Source organism: Heterocephalus glaber, unplaced genomic scaffold (genome assembly GCF_053883595.1).
Source record: "Heterocephalus glaber isolate CG9 unplaced genomic scaffold, H.glaber_assembly_v1.0 deba00001504, whole genome shotgun sequence".
NCBI classification, from domain to species: Eukaryota; Metazoa; Chordata; class Mammalia; order Rodentia; family Bathyergidae; genus Heterocephalus; species Heterocephalus glaber.
Window position 1 is genome coordinate 5,631,412 of NW_028258324.1, and position 14,263 is coordinate 5,645,674.

The 14,263-nt window shown below is 40.3% G+C and overlaps 1 non-coding gene across 1 annotated transcript; it reads left to right on the forward strand.

The window, feature by feature from the left end:
* Window positions 1-6,185: 6,185 nt before the first annotated feature.
* Window positions 6,186-6,292, forward strand: LOC147825221 (U6 spliceosomal RNA). Its single transcript, XR_015441215.1, has one exon. It is a non-coding gene; the product is annotated as a U6 spliceosomal RNA (small nuclear RNA).
* Window positions 6,293-14,263: the final 7,971 nt, after the last annotated feature.

Below are 14,263 nucleotides of genomic sequence, written 5' to 3' on the forward strand. Positions count from 1 at the left end.
AGGAACTAAATTTTATTTAAATTTAAATAACCACATATGGCTAATGGATATTTCATTGGACAGTGAGGCTCTAAACCTCATTATCACCAGTTATCTTATTATTTTGCTCAAATTCCTTTTTCTAGTGCTCCTTTCTCTGATTATTTTCTTCTTTCCTTCCAGTTCATCTTTTCAATAACTTCAAAAAATGATTTCTTCAAGTGTGATAAGGGCTTCCAATCTATTGACCCTATCAATTTTTCACAGTCATTCGTTCTGCCGCCTGCCTCGCAAGCACAAGGATCTGAGTTTGATCCCCATTACCAAAAACACCAAAACAAAACAATTTTTCACAGTCATCACCCCAGACAAGCACTTGTATTTTTCTTAATCCAGTTCAGATTCTGTGGTTAAATACTATAATCTCAATGACAGGCATGGTGGCACATGCCTGCAATCCCAGCACTCGGGAGGCTGAGGCAGGAGGATTGCTGTGAGTTCAAGGCCAACCTGGGCTACATAGTGAGACCTTGTCTCGAAAAACAAACAAACAAATATATATATATATATATATATACATATATATATATATGTATATACACACACACACACACAACCTCTCCTCTCTCTCTCTCTCTCGTGTGTGTGTGTGTGTGTGTGTGTTTGTGGTACTGGAGAGTTGAACCTAGGGCCTTGTGCATGCTAGATGAGCACTCTTCACTGAGCTACATCCCCATTTTATTTTATTTTTGTTATTATTTTGAGCCAGGGTCTCACTAAGTTGCCCAGGCTGGCCTTGAACTTGCAATCCCCCTCCCCTCCCAAGTGGCTGAGATTACATGAGTGCACCACCATGCTAGCTACCTCTTCCATCTTTAGAAAACTGCTTCTTTGAGCTAGGCAGGGTGGCACATACCTACAATCCCAACACTGGAAAGTTGAAGCAGTAGGATCACAAATTTGAGCCCCACCTGAGTCACTTAACAGTTTAGAGAGATCCCATCTCAAAAAGCGGGGAGGTGTTTGTTGCTGGGGATGCAGCTCAATACAAAGGCCCTGAGTTCAATATCCAGTGACAGGGGAAAAAAAGAAAACCTGCTTCCTTAACCAATCTCTATTCTAGCTTTTTGCTTCTCTTCATTAGCAAAGCATCCTGCCACTATTTCCACTCCCCTCCTCATTTTCTCTTCAGCCCATCCTAATCCTTCTTCTATCCCTCTCACTCCACTAAGCCTGTCCTGATTAACATCACAAATATCCCAACTGACCAAACCAATGGTTATTTCTTTCTTCTGACCTTATGTATCTCCTCTGATTTAGGCTACAAAGTTGATTGGTCCCTCCTTATTGAAACATACAACTTTTTTTTTAAAGAAAAGGAACAAGCTGTCGTGGTGGTGCATACCTGTAATCCCAGCACTTGGGAGGTTGAGGCAGGAGGATTGCTGTGAGTTCAAGGCCAGCCTAGGCTACATAGTGAGTTCAAGGCCAACCTAAACTATACAGCAAGATCCTGTGTCCAAAAAAAAGGAACAAAAATTATATCATTTAATCCATGTATATTTCAGAATAGATGATACATTTGTAAAAAAAAAAATCTCTCTGCAGATGAAAACAACACTGAGATTCCACCTAACTCCAGAAAGAATGGCTGCTATCAAAAAATCAACCAATAACAAATGCTGCTGAGAGTGTGGGGAGAAAGAAACGTTTCTCCATTTCTGGGGGGAATGTAGACTGGTGCAAGCACTGTGGAAATCAGTATGGAGATACCTCAAAGAACTAGGACTAGAGGTCCCATTTGACCCAGCTATTCCCCTACTGGGTATCTTCCCAAAAGAATTAAAAGAATCATACCACAGTGATATATGTGCACTCATGTTTATAGCAGCACAGTTTGTAATAGCTAAAACTTGGAAGCAGCCCAAGTGCCCATCAATTGGAAACTGGATAAAGAAGATGTGGTGTTTTTAGGAAATGGAGTACTACTCAGCCATAAAGAACAAGAAACTAGAGTCATTTATAGCTAAATGGATACACATTGAGGGGATACTCTTAAGTGAAATAAATAGGACACACATGTGTAAATACTGAATAGTTTCTCTAGTGTGAGAAGCTGATAGTGTAAACAAGGGTTAAAATGATTAAAATGAATAATTGGTAATTTGAAGTAGGAAAAAAGGTCCAAAGACAAAGGGGTGAAGGGAAGGGAAGGGGAAAGGAAAGGAGGGAAAGGAAAAACTATGAGAAAAGAAAAAAAATGGAAATGAAATCTATGTAAATAGGGAAGAGTGGAGGGGGTGGAGGGCACACAGGTAATGGGGGAAAAATAAGAACCAAGATACATCATGTACAGGTACAAGCACCCAATGATAAATGTCAATGAATTGTATACCTAAAATGTACCAATAAAAGAACTTAAGAAAAAAAAAATAATGATCTCTCAATGTTGTTGTTTCTTTCAATATTCACTGTAATTAATATTACAAAATATCTATACATGCCAAATAACTATGCTTTGAAATACATAAAGTAGAATTATCTTGTACACCTTTATAGTTAACCATTACTCCACCACCAAACTCTAACAGCACTCATTGTGTTCTGTCTCTATTGTCTCCCCTTTTCCAGAATCATATTAAAAGGATAATAATTTGTAGTCTTTTGAGTCCAGCTTCTTTCACTTAGCATAATACTTTTGAGGTTTATTTATGGCATATAAGTTGTTAGTTCATGGGCCAGGGATTTAGCTCAGTGGTTTTGCCGCCTGCCTTATAAGAGCAAGGTTCCGAGTTCCATCCCCAGTTAAAAAAAAAAAATGACATGTTAGTTCATTTGTTTTTAGTTCTGAATAGAAATCCATTGTATGGATGTGAAATTTATAAGAAAAAGCATGAGTATAATACCAGCAATGTTACTCTCATAAACTTAGAAGAAATTGATTAATTGTTAAAAACCACATAATATCAACTCATTCAGATCAAATAAATGAGCTGAATAGTTCTATAACCATTAGAGAAATTAAATAGTAAATTAAAAGCTCTCTACAAATAAATTCTCAGGCCTACATGACCTCACTGGATAATTTTAATTAAATGTTTAAAGAAGCTTGTTCTAAAATTTATATGGCATTTTAGGGTTTCTAGAGAAACCAGTAAAATATAAACACATATTTATTCATTATAAGGTATAAAATCACACAATTACCTTGAAGTCCCATAACCCGCCATATGCAAGCTGGAGGCCCAGGAAAGCCACTGGTATCGTTCAAAGACCTGAGAGCCACAGAATCATTGATACAGATTCCACTCTGGGTCTGAAGACCTCAGAGCCAGAGCACTTAATGCAAGAGAAAATCATGTCCACTACAAGTAGAGCTAATTTACCTTTCCATACTTTTGCACTCTGATCTGTGCCTCAGTAGATTGGGTGATGCCCTCACACTCTGGAGAGGCCAATTATTTTGTTTACCCAGCCAATTCCAATACTAATCTCCTCCAAAAGCACCTCACAGAAATCATGTTTAACCAGTTACCTTGGTGTTTGTGGCCCACCCAAGTTGACACAAAAAAATTAACCAATACATCTAGAAAGCTACAGGCCCTGAATCAGCTAAAACAATCTTTAAAGGGAAGAATACATTGGGAGAAATTGGGGCCAGGGATTTAGCTCAGTGGTGCCACCACCTGCCTCGAAAGTGCAAGGTCCCGAGTTTGATCCCTGGTACCAAAAAACAAACAAACAAAAAATCATTGGGACAAATCATTCTACCCAATGTTAAGATTTAGCAGTTACAGTAGTCAAGAGAGTGCACAGTCAAATAGTGTAGTCTAACAAAGAATGCAGAATAGGCCCAGATAAATATACTCAATTGATTTTTTTGCAAAAACAAAAGCAATCAGATGGAGGAAGAATGTCATTTTCAACAAATGATGCTACAGCAACTGGATATCCACATGCAAAAAGTACAAAACACTCAAGCAGTAGCCAGGCTCCCTTGAATTATGGCTGTGGAGGCCTCTGGGTGCCTAGATAGCACAGTGAACCAAATCCTGAGAAACCAAATACCTAGGCAGCCCTTTTGGAGCAAAGTGCCCAGGTGGTCTCTTCTCAAAGCAAAGTCCTTTCATTACACACCCTTCAGCCTCCAAAGCCCAGGGTTTTTGCTGATTCTTAGATGTCCTCAAATCATCTTTACTATTGTGCTGATGCAAAGTACCTGGCTTCTTCTTAATGTTCATCTTTCTTAGCAAACAAGTTTTTTTCCTCCGCTCCAACTTTGCAGGTACCTCCTTTCTGGCAAAGCTGAAAACTTTTTAAATGGGGTTTGGAGTCCTGATTTTCAGTATGAGCTTCCAGCAGTGCCCCTCCAACAGTGCCCCTCCAAATGTTGAGCTGCTCTGAAGCTCCTCCATCAGATTAATTAGTCCACCACCTTTAATCTGTTTCACACAAAGTCACAGGACATGAGCAAAATATAGACAAATTTTCTGCCACAATGTAGCATACATGATCACAAATCCAACTGCCAGTGGAGTCCCTGTTACCAACTGAAACCTCCTGAGCCTGGCCTTTACCATCTGCATTTCTATCAGCATTCTGATCTTCTAATCTTCAACCAGTATCACCCATGCAGCTCAGCTTAAAACATTCTAGCTTCTCCAGAATGCATCTAGTTTCTCTAGCCATAATCTCCAAATCTTTCCAAACTCCTCCTGTGAGTCAGTTCCAAATGTTTCTAAACCACGTGGTCAGGTAATAGTCACAGCAATGACCCCACTTCTCTTGTATCAAAATCCACCTCAGTTGGACTGGGGATTTAGCTCAGTGGTTCTGCTGCCTGCCTCAAAAGCACAAGATCCCGAGTTTGATTCCAGGTACCAAAAAAAAAAAAAAAAAATACACCTCAGTCACATTCTAGTAACTGGGACACAATACACCATGCCATTTCTGCCTTGGAACAGGAACTGTAACCATGAGTCAAAGTAAACCTCTCCTCCTTTAAGAGTTATGGGTCATGTAAGTCACCAGTCATGGTAGCACACACCTGTAATCTCAGGACTTGGAAGCCTGAGCCATGAGGATCTCCATGAATTCAAGGCCAGCCTGGGCCACATAGAGAGTTCAAGGCCAGCCCAAACTACATAGCAAGACCTTATCTCAAAAAAAAAAAAAAAAAAGAATTTTCTAATTTATTTCAATAAAAAGGTGATGGTTTCAAGGGCATTCATTTTACTTTAATATCATAATGACTCTAACTCAAAAAGCTAAGGAACCCACTTCTGAATATTCCACTAGCTGCTAGTATATATGTCCTGAAAATAAACCCAAGTGCTGAGGAAACGACCAGAGGGCTGTCTATATATCCAAAAGGCCCACTGCCAAATGGACTTGTGTTATGACTCCATCCATCACCTTCCTTATAAAGTTCTTTTCTTGCCTAAATTAAGTTGAATAGTCCACACAAAGTGCTTAGCACAATGCTCAGCACATAAAAACCTCACTATCCATGTTTTTAAAATTATTGTGCATTAGAGTTATATGGCGTATGTCAATACACATTCAAAAATCAAACAATGTTATTTTCATTTTCAACGGTTATAAATATATTTAGGAATTTAAGATGAAAAGAATCTATTGCATTTACCCAGGTATTTCTCATTTCTAGTGCTCTTCCTTCACTGATAAAGTTCCAGATTTCCCTTTGTTGTCATTTCTCTTCTGCCTGAAGAACTTATACTTCTTTAAAATGGGTCTAACTCTGGTAGGCTCAAGCAGGAAGATTGCAAGTTTGAGCCTAGCCTGGACAACTTAGAAACTTAGTGGGACCCTGTCTCAAAAATTTTTTAAAAGAGATAAATAAGAAGGAGATGTAGTTCAGTGTGAAGGCCTGGGTTCAACCCCTAGTACTACCAAAAAAATGATAATATAATAAAATAAAAATCCCTAATACTTGGGGGAAAACGATCTATGGGAGATGGACTCTCCTCATTTTCCTTCACTGGGCATTTCCTTACTTTCCCCTTGCTCTTGATGAGCATTTTGAACAAATACCGAATTCAGGGTTAACAATTCTCTTCATTTGACACTTTAAAAATGTTGTTCTAGGACCGGAGATTTAGCTCAGTGATTCCTCCACCTGCCTCCCAAGCGCAAAGAGCCGAGTTTGATCCCCGGTACCAACAACAAAAAAAGATGTTGTTCTAGTGCTTGCTTTGGCAACACATATACTAAAATTGAAACTATACAGAGAATATTAGCACAGCCCCTGCACAAGGATGACATGCAAATTCATGAAGCATTCCATATTTTTAAAGAAAATGTGGTATCTATATATAATGAAATACTACTCAGCTCTAAAGAATGACATTTGAATTTCACATTATCTGTTATACATTTTGATCCTTATTTACACTTTCAGTTTCTCACACCATATGAGAAAAGGAAACAATAGAAACAAAAGTCTTTGTAAATAGGGAGGGGTGGAGAGGTTGAAGGGAGGGGAGGGGAATGGGGAAAAAATAAGAAACAAGATATATCATATAAAGGTACAAATTCCCAATGATAAATGTCATCGTATTGTATACCTAAAATGTATCGATAAACTTAATGAATAAAAAAATGACAGAATTAAGATATTTATAGGAAGATGGATGCACCTGGAAAATATAATATTGAGTCAAATAAAACACACAAAGCTTAAATACCATATTAGATCTTTCATTTGAGTGAGGCAAAGTACAAAGAGAATAATAAGGATGAACAGAAGGGCATAAGGAGATTGATCTGTTACAACAGGGAAATGGTCCAGGGGGAAAATTGTGAGCGGTGAGTAGTAGGGAAAGGGGAAATAAGTAGAATAATGATATGCCAAATGCCCTGGGGATATAGTTCAGTGGTATGGCAAGTGCAAGGTCCTGAGTTAGATTCCCAGTACCATAAAAAAAAAAAAAAACCCAGATATGCCACATACAGGAACCTAATAACCTTAATCAGTGTAAACATTATATGCCATAACATGAGTTAAAACAAATATCAACAAGTATGAAAAATGGGATAGGGGAATTGGAGGAGCAGAGAGGTAAGAGGGAAGAGGGGCAGGATTAAAAAAGAAACAAGCTGTGATATGTATATGTAACCACTCCTCAAAATGACTGTAAACTGCATGAACTGCAAGCATGTACTAATAAAATTAAAAATTTTTCATAAAGTAAATATATAAAGCAAAACATCACAGACTTGAACAAATAAATAGATCTATAATAGTAGCTGGAGACTTCAATAACCAATAAGGGATAGAAACATTTGACAGAAAATAAGGAAGGAAATAGAGAGCTTGAACAGTACAATAAACTAGATCTAACACATACACAGAACATACTATCAAAAACAGAAAATAATGCACATTTCAGAAGGAAGGATTTGAAAGTATTCTCAATAAAGAAATGATAAATTTTTGAGGAGACAGATAAGTTTAACATGATTTAAACATTAAACGGTGTAGATATGCATAAAAACATTACATGGTATTCCATTAAAATATGCACAATTTTTATGTTTTTAACTATCACTTAAAAAACAAATTAAAGGGTCAGGCATGGTAGCACACACCTACAAGCCGCGGACCTGCCGAGGCAAACTGAAAGGAACCTGAAACAGGGCGTGAGGATTGAAAGAAAGAAGACGGGAGGGCTCCCAGTTACCGAGCAACTTTATTGACTTTACTATTCTCTTTTAGAGCACTCAAGAATAGAAAACATCTTACATAAGGCACATCTGGAAATTCCCCAGGCCTTGAGACAGTCTCGTGTTTTCTTTTCCCTAGCTCCATGTCGTTGTGCTGTTCTTATCACTTTCTCCTGTGCCCAGCTTCTTCAGAGCTGGGCAGCAAGCTCTACAATATTTCACTTAACCCTTTCATAGGAAATCCAAGTTGCCCATCTTAATACTTATAGAGCTGTTGGCTCTCCACACCTATAATCCCAGCTCTTGGAAGGCTGAGGCAGGAGGATCGCCATAAGTTCAAGGGCAGCCTGGGCTACATAGTGAACTCAAGGCCAGCATGAACTACATAGCGAGTGTCTGTCACCAAAAAAAAAATTAAAATATATTTTTTCAAAACCAGAATATACATTCTGTTCAAGTGTACATGACACATTCTGTAGCTTAGACTACATGTCAGGCCACAAATCTAACCTCAATATATTTTAAAAGATATATATTACACAAAGTATCTTCTCTGACCACAATAGGATAAAGTTAGGAAAACCGGAAAATCCACTAATTTGTGGGAACAAACACATTCTTAAACAACTAATGGGTCAAAGAAGGAATCACAAGGTAAATTAAAAATACTTTGAACAATCAAAAATGAAAACACAGCAAAATGTATAGAACACAGCCCGGGAAATGGGAGCTTAGACAGCCCCTGAGGCATCTGAGAGGGACATGTGGGATACAGGCCTTGGCAGAAAGGGAGACTTGCTGTGTCTCTGGGTCCTCACCTGAAGCCAGTGGCCCTACATTTCTTCCAAGGTAAAAGAGGAAAAGACAATTCTAATTTTTCTGGGGATAGTGGAGCTCTCATGAGAATATTTCCAGGTCTCCTTAGGGGAAAAGTTAAACTGATGTTGTCAGGTTTGAGGAAAAGTTCAGTGCCCCATGGTGCTTCTCTGCTTATACTTGGAGCTGTTTCAGGTGCTGGAGACCAGTTTCTATGGCTGGGGACAGGATAGGGGTTGACATCTGGGCTGCTTGTGGCCCAGAACATCAGTGCCACTTGAGAGTATATGCCCATTCACAACCAAGAATTTGAGCCATAACAGTGGCTAACACTTCTTCCTATCACCAAAGCTGCCTAACAAAAGCAGCAGCACTGGATACTAAATGGAAAAAAAGACATACTTTGTGAATTTGGACTTGCTACAGATAAAAATATTGTAGTTCACCATCTAGCAGCCCAGTTTAGCTAATCAGAAAGGCATGGAGACCGAAAGTAGACTACCTTAGATTACATGCCAAGGCCACATAGGCAGGAAGCCAAAGAAATATCCCAAATACAGTTAAGCAAAACTCATTGGCCCTGGAGGCAGTCTAAAAAGGAAATCTAACTGCTAGTAGGCCTCTTTGGGTACTATAGACAACACATACTCCAGCTAAGTGATTTTTTGGCTCCCTTAGACAAGATGGCCAGCAAAGCCACCAACTTTAACTAAGCCCTTTGTAACATCAGATATTAGAAATAATTTAACAAACCACAGTCCAGGCTCTGCCTTTGGAACCTTTAGCATCTGGTAGTCTGATAGAAATGTATGTGTCTTCAACATCCATGCATACTGGAGTCTGTTGCAACAGAGAACTGCCACTGAGGTGTAGTAGCCTCTTGGATCTTGGACATGAAAGTTTCCCAAGTCAGCTGCCAGATATACTCCTTTTTTATCAACTCCTTGCTTGCTATTAGCCACTGGTGGAGACTTGGCTTCTTATAGCCAGAGTGCTCATGAAACACTGTGATACAACCTGACCATTCTCACTTGGGTACTTACAAACCTTGCCAATAAAATTGGACAGACTTAACAAAGCTCAGCCACTAAATGGACCAAAATGAGATCCAAGCTGGGAACTAGAAGGCCTCATGAAAAAATGGCTAGCTTGTCAGAAGAAACTAAGTGACCTGTAGAGGTTGCTTTGGCTTCTACTGCAGCTACTGGGAATCCAAGGCTCAAAAACACACCTATTGATGGAGTGGTATGGTTTATTAATGCCTCTTCAAAACTAAAAGCAGACAGAGTCCACTGTGTTGCAGCCAACGCCCAGTGGATGATCATCTTTTGACTGAGACTGGACATGGACATTTGGCTCAATGGGCCAAGCAACATGCAGTGGTAATGACCATGCAGGCCACTCCTACCACCATATTTTACCACATTTTTGCTGACTATTGAGTCATTGCCATCAGCTCATCTGGTCTGGAGAATGGTAACTGAGTGACTTTAAAGACCCCCAGTGTGGAAATAAGAACTATGGCAATAGCTTGCTACCTGGACGCTGGAAAGGACAAATACATATGTGAATGCTGGAACTTCCACAGCTGCCCTTGTGAGGAGCTTAGATCATGCTTTTGGATACCCTATAGGACATCACTCTGACCAAAGAACATCTTCACAGCCCACGCGACACAACAATCAGTGCACTCTAACAAAATCAGTGGACTTCCTGTGCACCTTGTCATCTGATGCCTAATGGACCTACTGAATGATGGAACAGCTAACTTAAGGACATCAAGATGGTCTGCTATTTGGGTAGTACTACTGTATGTTTAGGGCAGTACAGACACTAAACACTGAACTCCAGCACAAGGAAAACAGCATTACAGCGCATATTGAGAAACACCGAGCTTGGTGAGAGAAGTGCTGTACCAGCAAAATCTCAATCTCGGTGTTCCCAGCAATTCTTTTCCCTTTCCCCAGTACAGCATATTCCTTGAGGGTGATTTGAGGTTCAGTTTGGGCACTCGGTCTCTAAAAGGTTTACCATTACTATTCTAGGGCCAATAGCCTAAATCTATATACCAGGCTTAGTTCCTCAGATAAGACTAACTCTAAGCCAGATATGAAACTTCCCGCAGTGCCTCCCCTCTATGGGATTTTGCAGGGATGGCAAACAAAACCAAAGAATACCAGGGTACCGGGATCTCTCTAGTAGCACCAGGAGCATCTGATCTTTCCAATCAGGTGGGCAGCATTATCAGACGTGTCGAGTTTATACATGTTGTACCCTCCTTTGCTGGTCTGTGTGACTGAGACTGAAAGGTTTGGGTCAAACAACAAAGGCTATGGATGCCCACAGAGGTAGCAACCTCAGGACTGAAACAGATAGCCTAGGTCACTATACCAACTCAGCCTAACCCCTACCCAATAGGTGGAAAATACCTAAGATGCTGGGAGGAGGAGAAAGGAACACTAACCAGTCAATCTATTTCTTCAACAAAGACTTCAGTGGGGCCCTGGAAACATAATTCCTTCTTTAGGCTCTCCAAAGATGTGGCCACTCTGAATGAATGTTGAACCTGCCACTCTGAACCTCATTGCTTCACAGTGATCTTTATATCCTGTCAATGATAAACTACACCAGGGCTATAGTTTGGATCTGAAATGTCCCCCAAAGTTTCATGTATGAAAAGTTTGGTCCCCAGCCCACAATGCTATTGGGAGGTAATGGGACATTTAGGAGGTGCAGTCTAGCAAGAGAAAGTTAGATCATTGGGGGAATGCCCTGCAAAAGGATTTGGGGACCCTAGCCCCTCTGCTTTCTCTCTCTGTGCTTTCTGGCTGCCATGCAGTGAGCAGCTTCCTCTGCCATCATGTACTGACTGCCTTGCCACAGATCAAAGAAGAAATGATGCCAATCAATTATGAAATGAAACCTCCAAACTGTGAGCCAAAATAAACTTTTCCTCTTTAGAGTTGATTATCTTAAGTATGTGTTATAGTAATGCAAAATAATGATAACAGGGCCAGCATTCCAACATCACAGTGTCCACCAACAGAACCCAAGCCCTAGCTTAACAGGTTATGGAAGATCTAGCATCTGACACATGGTAGTCAATGGTCCCATTTTAACTTAACTAATTCTGTGAACAAAACATCACAGCCACAACTAACAAAACTCTGCTAGATGCATCATACTCTTTTGATTATATACACAAGAAGTATCACCATGGTGATGATGAAAACAAGGACTGAACTGTTCCTGGCCCTCTGTGTAGGGCCTTTGTGAACAATATTGTATAGGAGAAACTGAGTTCATGCAACTCTGCCAAAAATGAGACTTGGCCTGTAAACACCAACACCTCCATGCTCATGAGTAGGTCACTGAGAAATAAAACAAAGGAGGAGAGGGTGTGCATTCCAGGACTACATCTTTCTCTGCAGACCATCTACAGGTACCTAAATACAAGATGAGCAATGTCATACCTGAACATTGCTAGAAAGCTGGAAGATGGTGATCTTGCACTTTGGACATACTGGAGATACCCCCAAATGTCACCCCTGAGAATGAGTCACATCCCAGGGCCAACAGCCTAAATCTATAGACCAGGCTTAGTAGAAGCCTGCCACAGTCAGTGTTTATGAAAAAAGAAACATACCTGGCTGTGTCAGATAGCTTTTTCTACTAACACTACCTTAGCATCCCAGAAAACATCTCTCAGCAACCTCAGGAAAGTTGTTCTAAGCAACAGAATTGCTTTACACTTTTATTTGGTTCAGCTGCCAGGGTATTGGGGAATTAAGCCTCAACAGGAGTTTTGGCAGCAAAGGACCACATTCAAACTGTAGCAAGAAGGAAATTACCTCAACATACCAAAGGCCATGTATGAAAATCCCACGACTAATTTGGTCAGTGGTAAAGGACTGAAAGTTTTTCCTCTAAGATCAGGAATAAGACAAGGATGCCGCTTTTCACTACTTCTGTTCAGAATAATATTGGAAGTCCTACCTACAGAAAGAAAAAAATGGAATCAGATCACATCAAAAATAAAAACTTTTGGGCCAGGGATCTAGCTCAGTGGTGCTGCCACCTGCCTTGCAAGCCCAAGGTCCCAAGTTCAATCCCTGGTACCAAAATAAAAAATAAATAAATAAAAATAAAAACTTTTATGCATCAAAGAACCAAAAAAAAAAAGTCAAAAGATAACCTACAAAAATGGGAAAAGAAAATCTTTGTAAATGATATCTGATAAGATATTAAGCAAACCTGGCAGGATGTTAAAAATTAGTGAATCTAGATAAAGAGTACACTGGGGTCCTTTGTGTTATTCTTTCAACTTTTTTGTACATTTGGAATCATTTTTTTAAAAGGTCAAGGAATAAAAAGATACTAAATCCAGAGTATATACAAAACACAACAAAAAGACCAAAAAATATTGAAAATGGGCAAAAGATTTGAATAGGCATTTTTCCAAAGAAGATACACAGACAGCCTACAAGAATATAAAAGGATGCTCCTCCTGACTAATCATTAGGGGAATGCACATCAAAACTACGATGAGATAGCACTTCATAACCAACAGGGGTGCCACTATCAGAAAAGCTGGTGAGAATGTGAAGAAATTAGAAACCTTGCACATTGTTGGTGGGAATGTACAGTTGTGCAGCTACTATGGAAAATAGTGTGATGGTTCCTCAAACAATTAATAATAGAATGACCATACGACCCAGCAACTCTGAGACAGAGGAGAAGCAACTGACTCTCACTCTCCCCTGTGCTTGCTGAATGAGGGACATGGCTTAGCCAGTGGCCAGCCTACCCTCACCTGCTTCCCTTTGCTCCCTCCTTCCCTTTGCTCCTCTTGCCATGGAATGGAACAGTTTGCTTCAGTGTCCTCCTCCCTGGCTATCAAACCACCATTCTCCACTCCAAGATGAGTGCAGCCAGGAAGGCACTGTGGTGCCCCTCCTCCACACTCACCACTTCAGATGATTCTCTGGGGTTACCCTGGAGTGGCTAAGATCTGAAAGGGAAGGATCTGGGACCCTTATTTGCATGTCCAACATTCAGAACAAGCTTTCAGCTCTGCTTCTCAATAACACAGGCCTGCAGCTGCTGTACAAGTAGCACTGCCCGGGCACTTCTCCAGTCTTGGTCTAAGAAGCCTTCCTCCTCTATACTGACTTCCCATCTGCAAACCTGTCATGATTTATTTCTCAGGTGGTGTGGGCCCCAAAAGTCCTGGAAATCTACTTGGGATCTTTATCTTCAGTAGCATGGACAGAACAATCATTTCAAAAGAAAGAGTAGCTGGGTACAATGGTGCACTCCTGTGATCCCAGCACTTGGGAGGCTGAGACAGGGAAATCGCTGTGAGTTCGAGGCCAGCCTAAACTATATAGTGAGACCCTGCCTCCAAAAAAACGCAATAAACACTCAGAGTTGTTAGCACCAAAGATCTCTCAGTAAACACCTGGTATGGTCAGGCAATGGCAGTCAGTATCCAGTGTCACCTGGTGACATCAGGACAGCTAGCAGAGCTGTACTTTGCTGATTCACTATTTCAATGATTTCCATCTGTAATAGTTAATTGATTGTGTCAACCTGAGTAAGAAACCCCCAACTAAATTGGATCAGCATAGTTCTGGGTGTGGCTGAAGGGATTTACTGAAGACCAAAGACCGACCCTGGGTGTGAGTGGCAACCACCAGTAAGCTTGTAGCCTGAATGTAATAAAAAGGAAATCAAGAAAGAAGGCTCACTTCGGTTTCTTCAGAGGAGCTCCAGTCTTCAT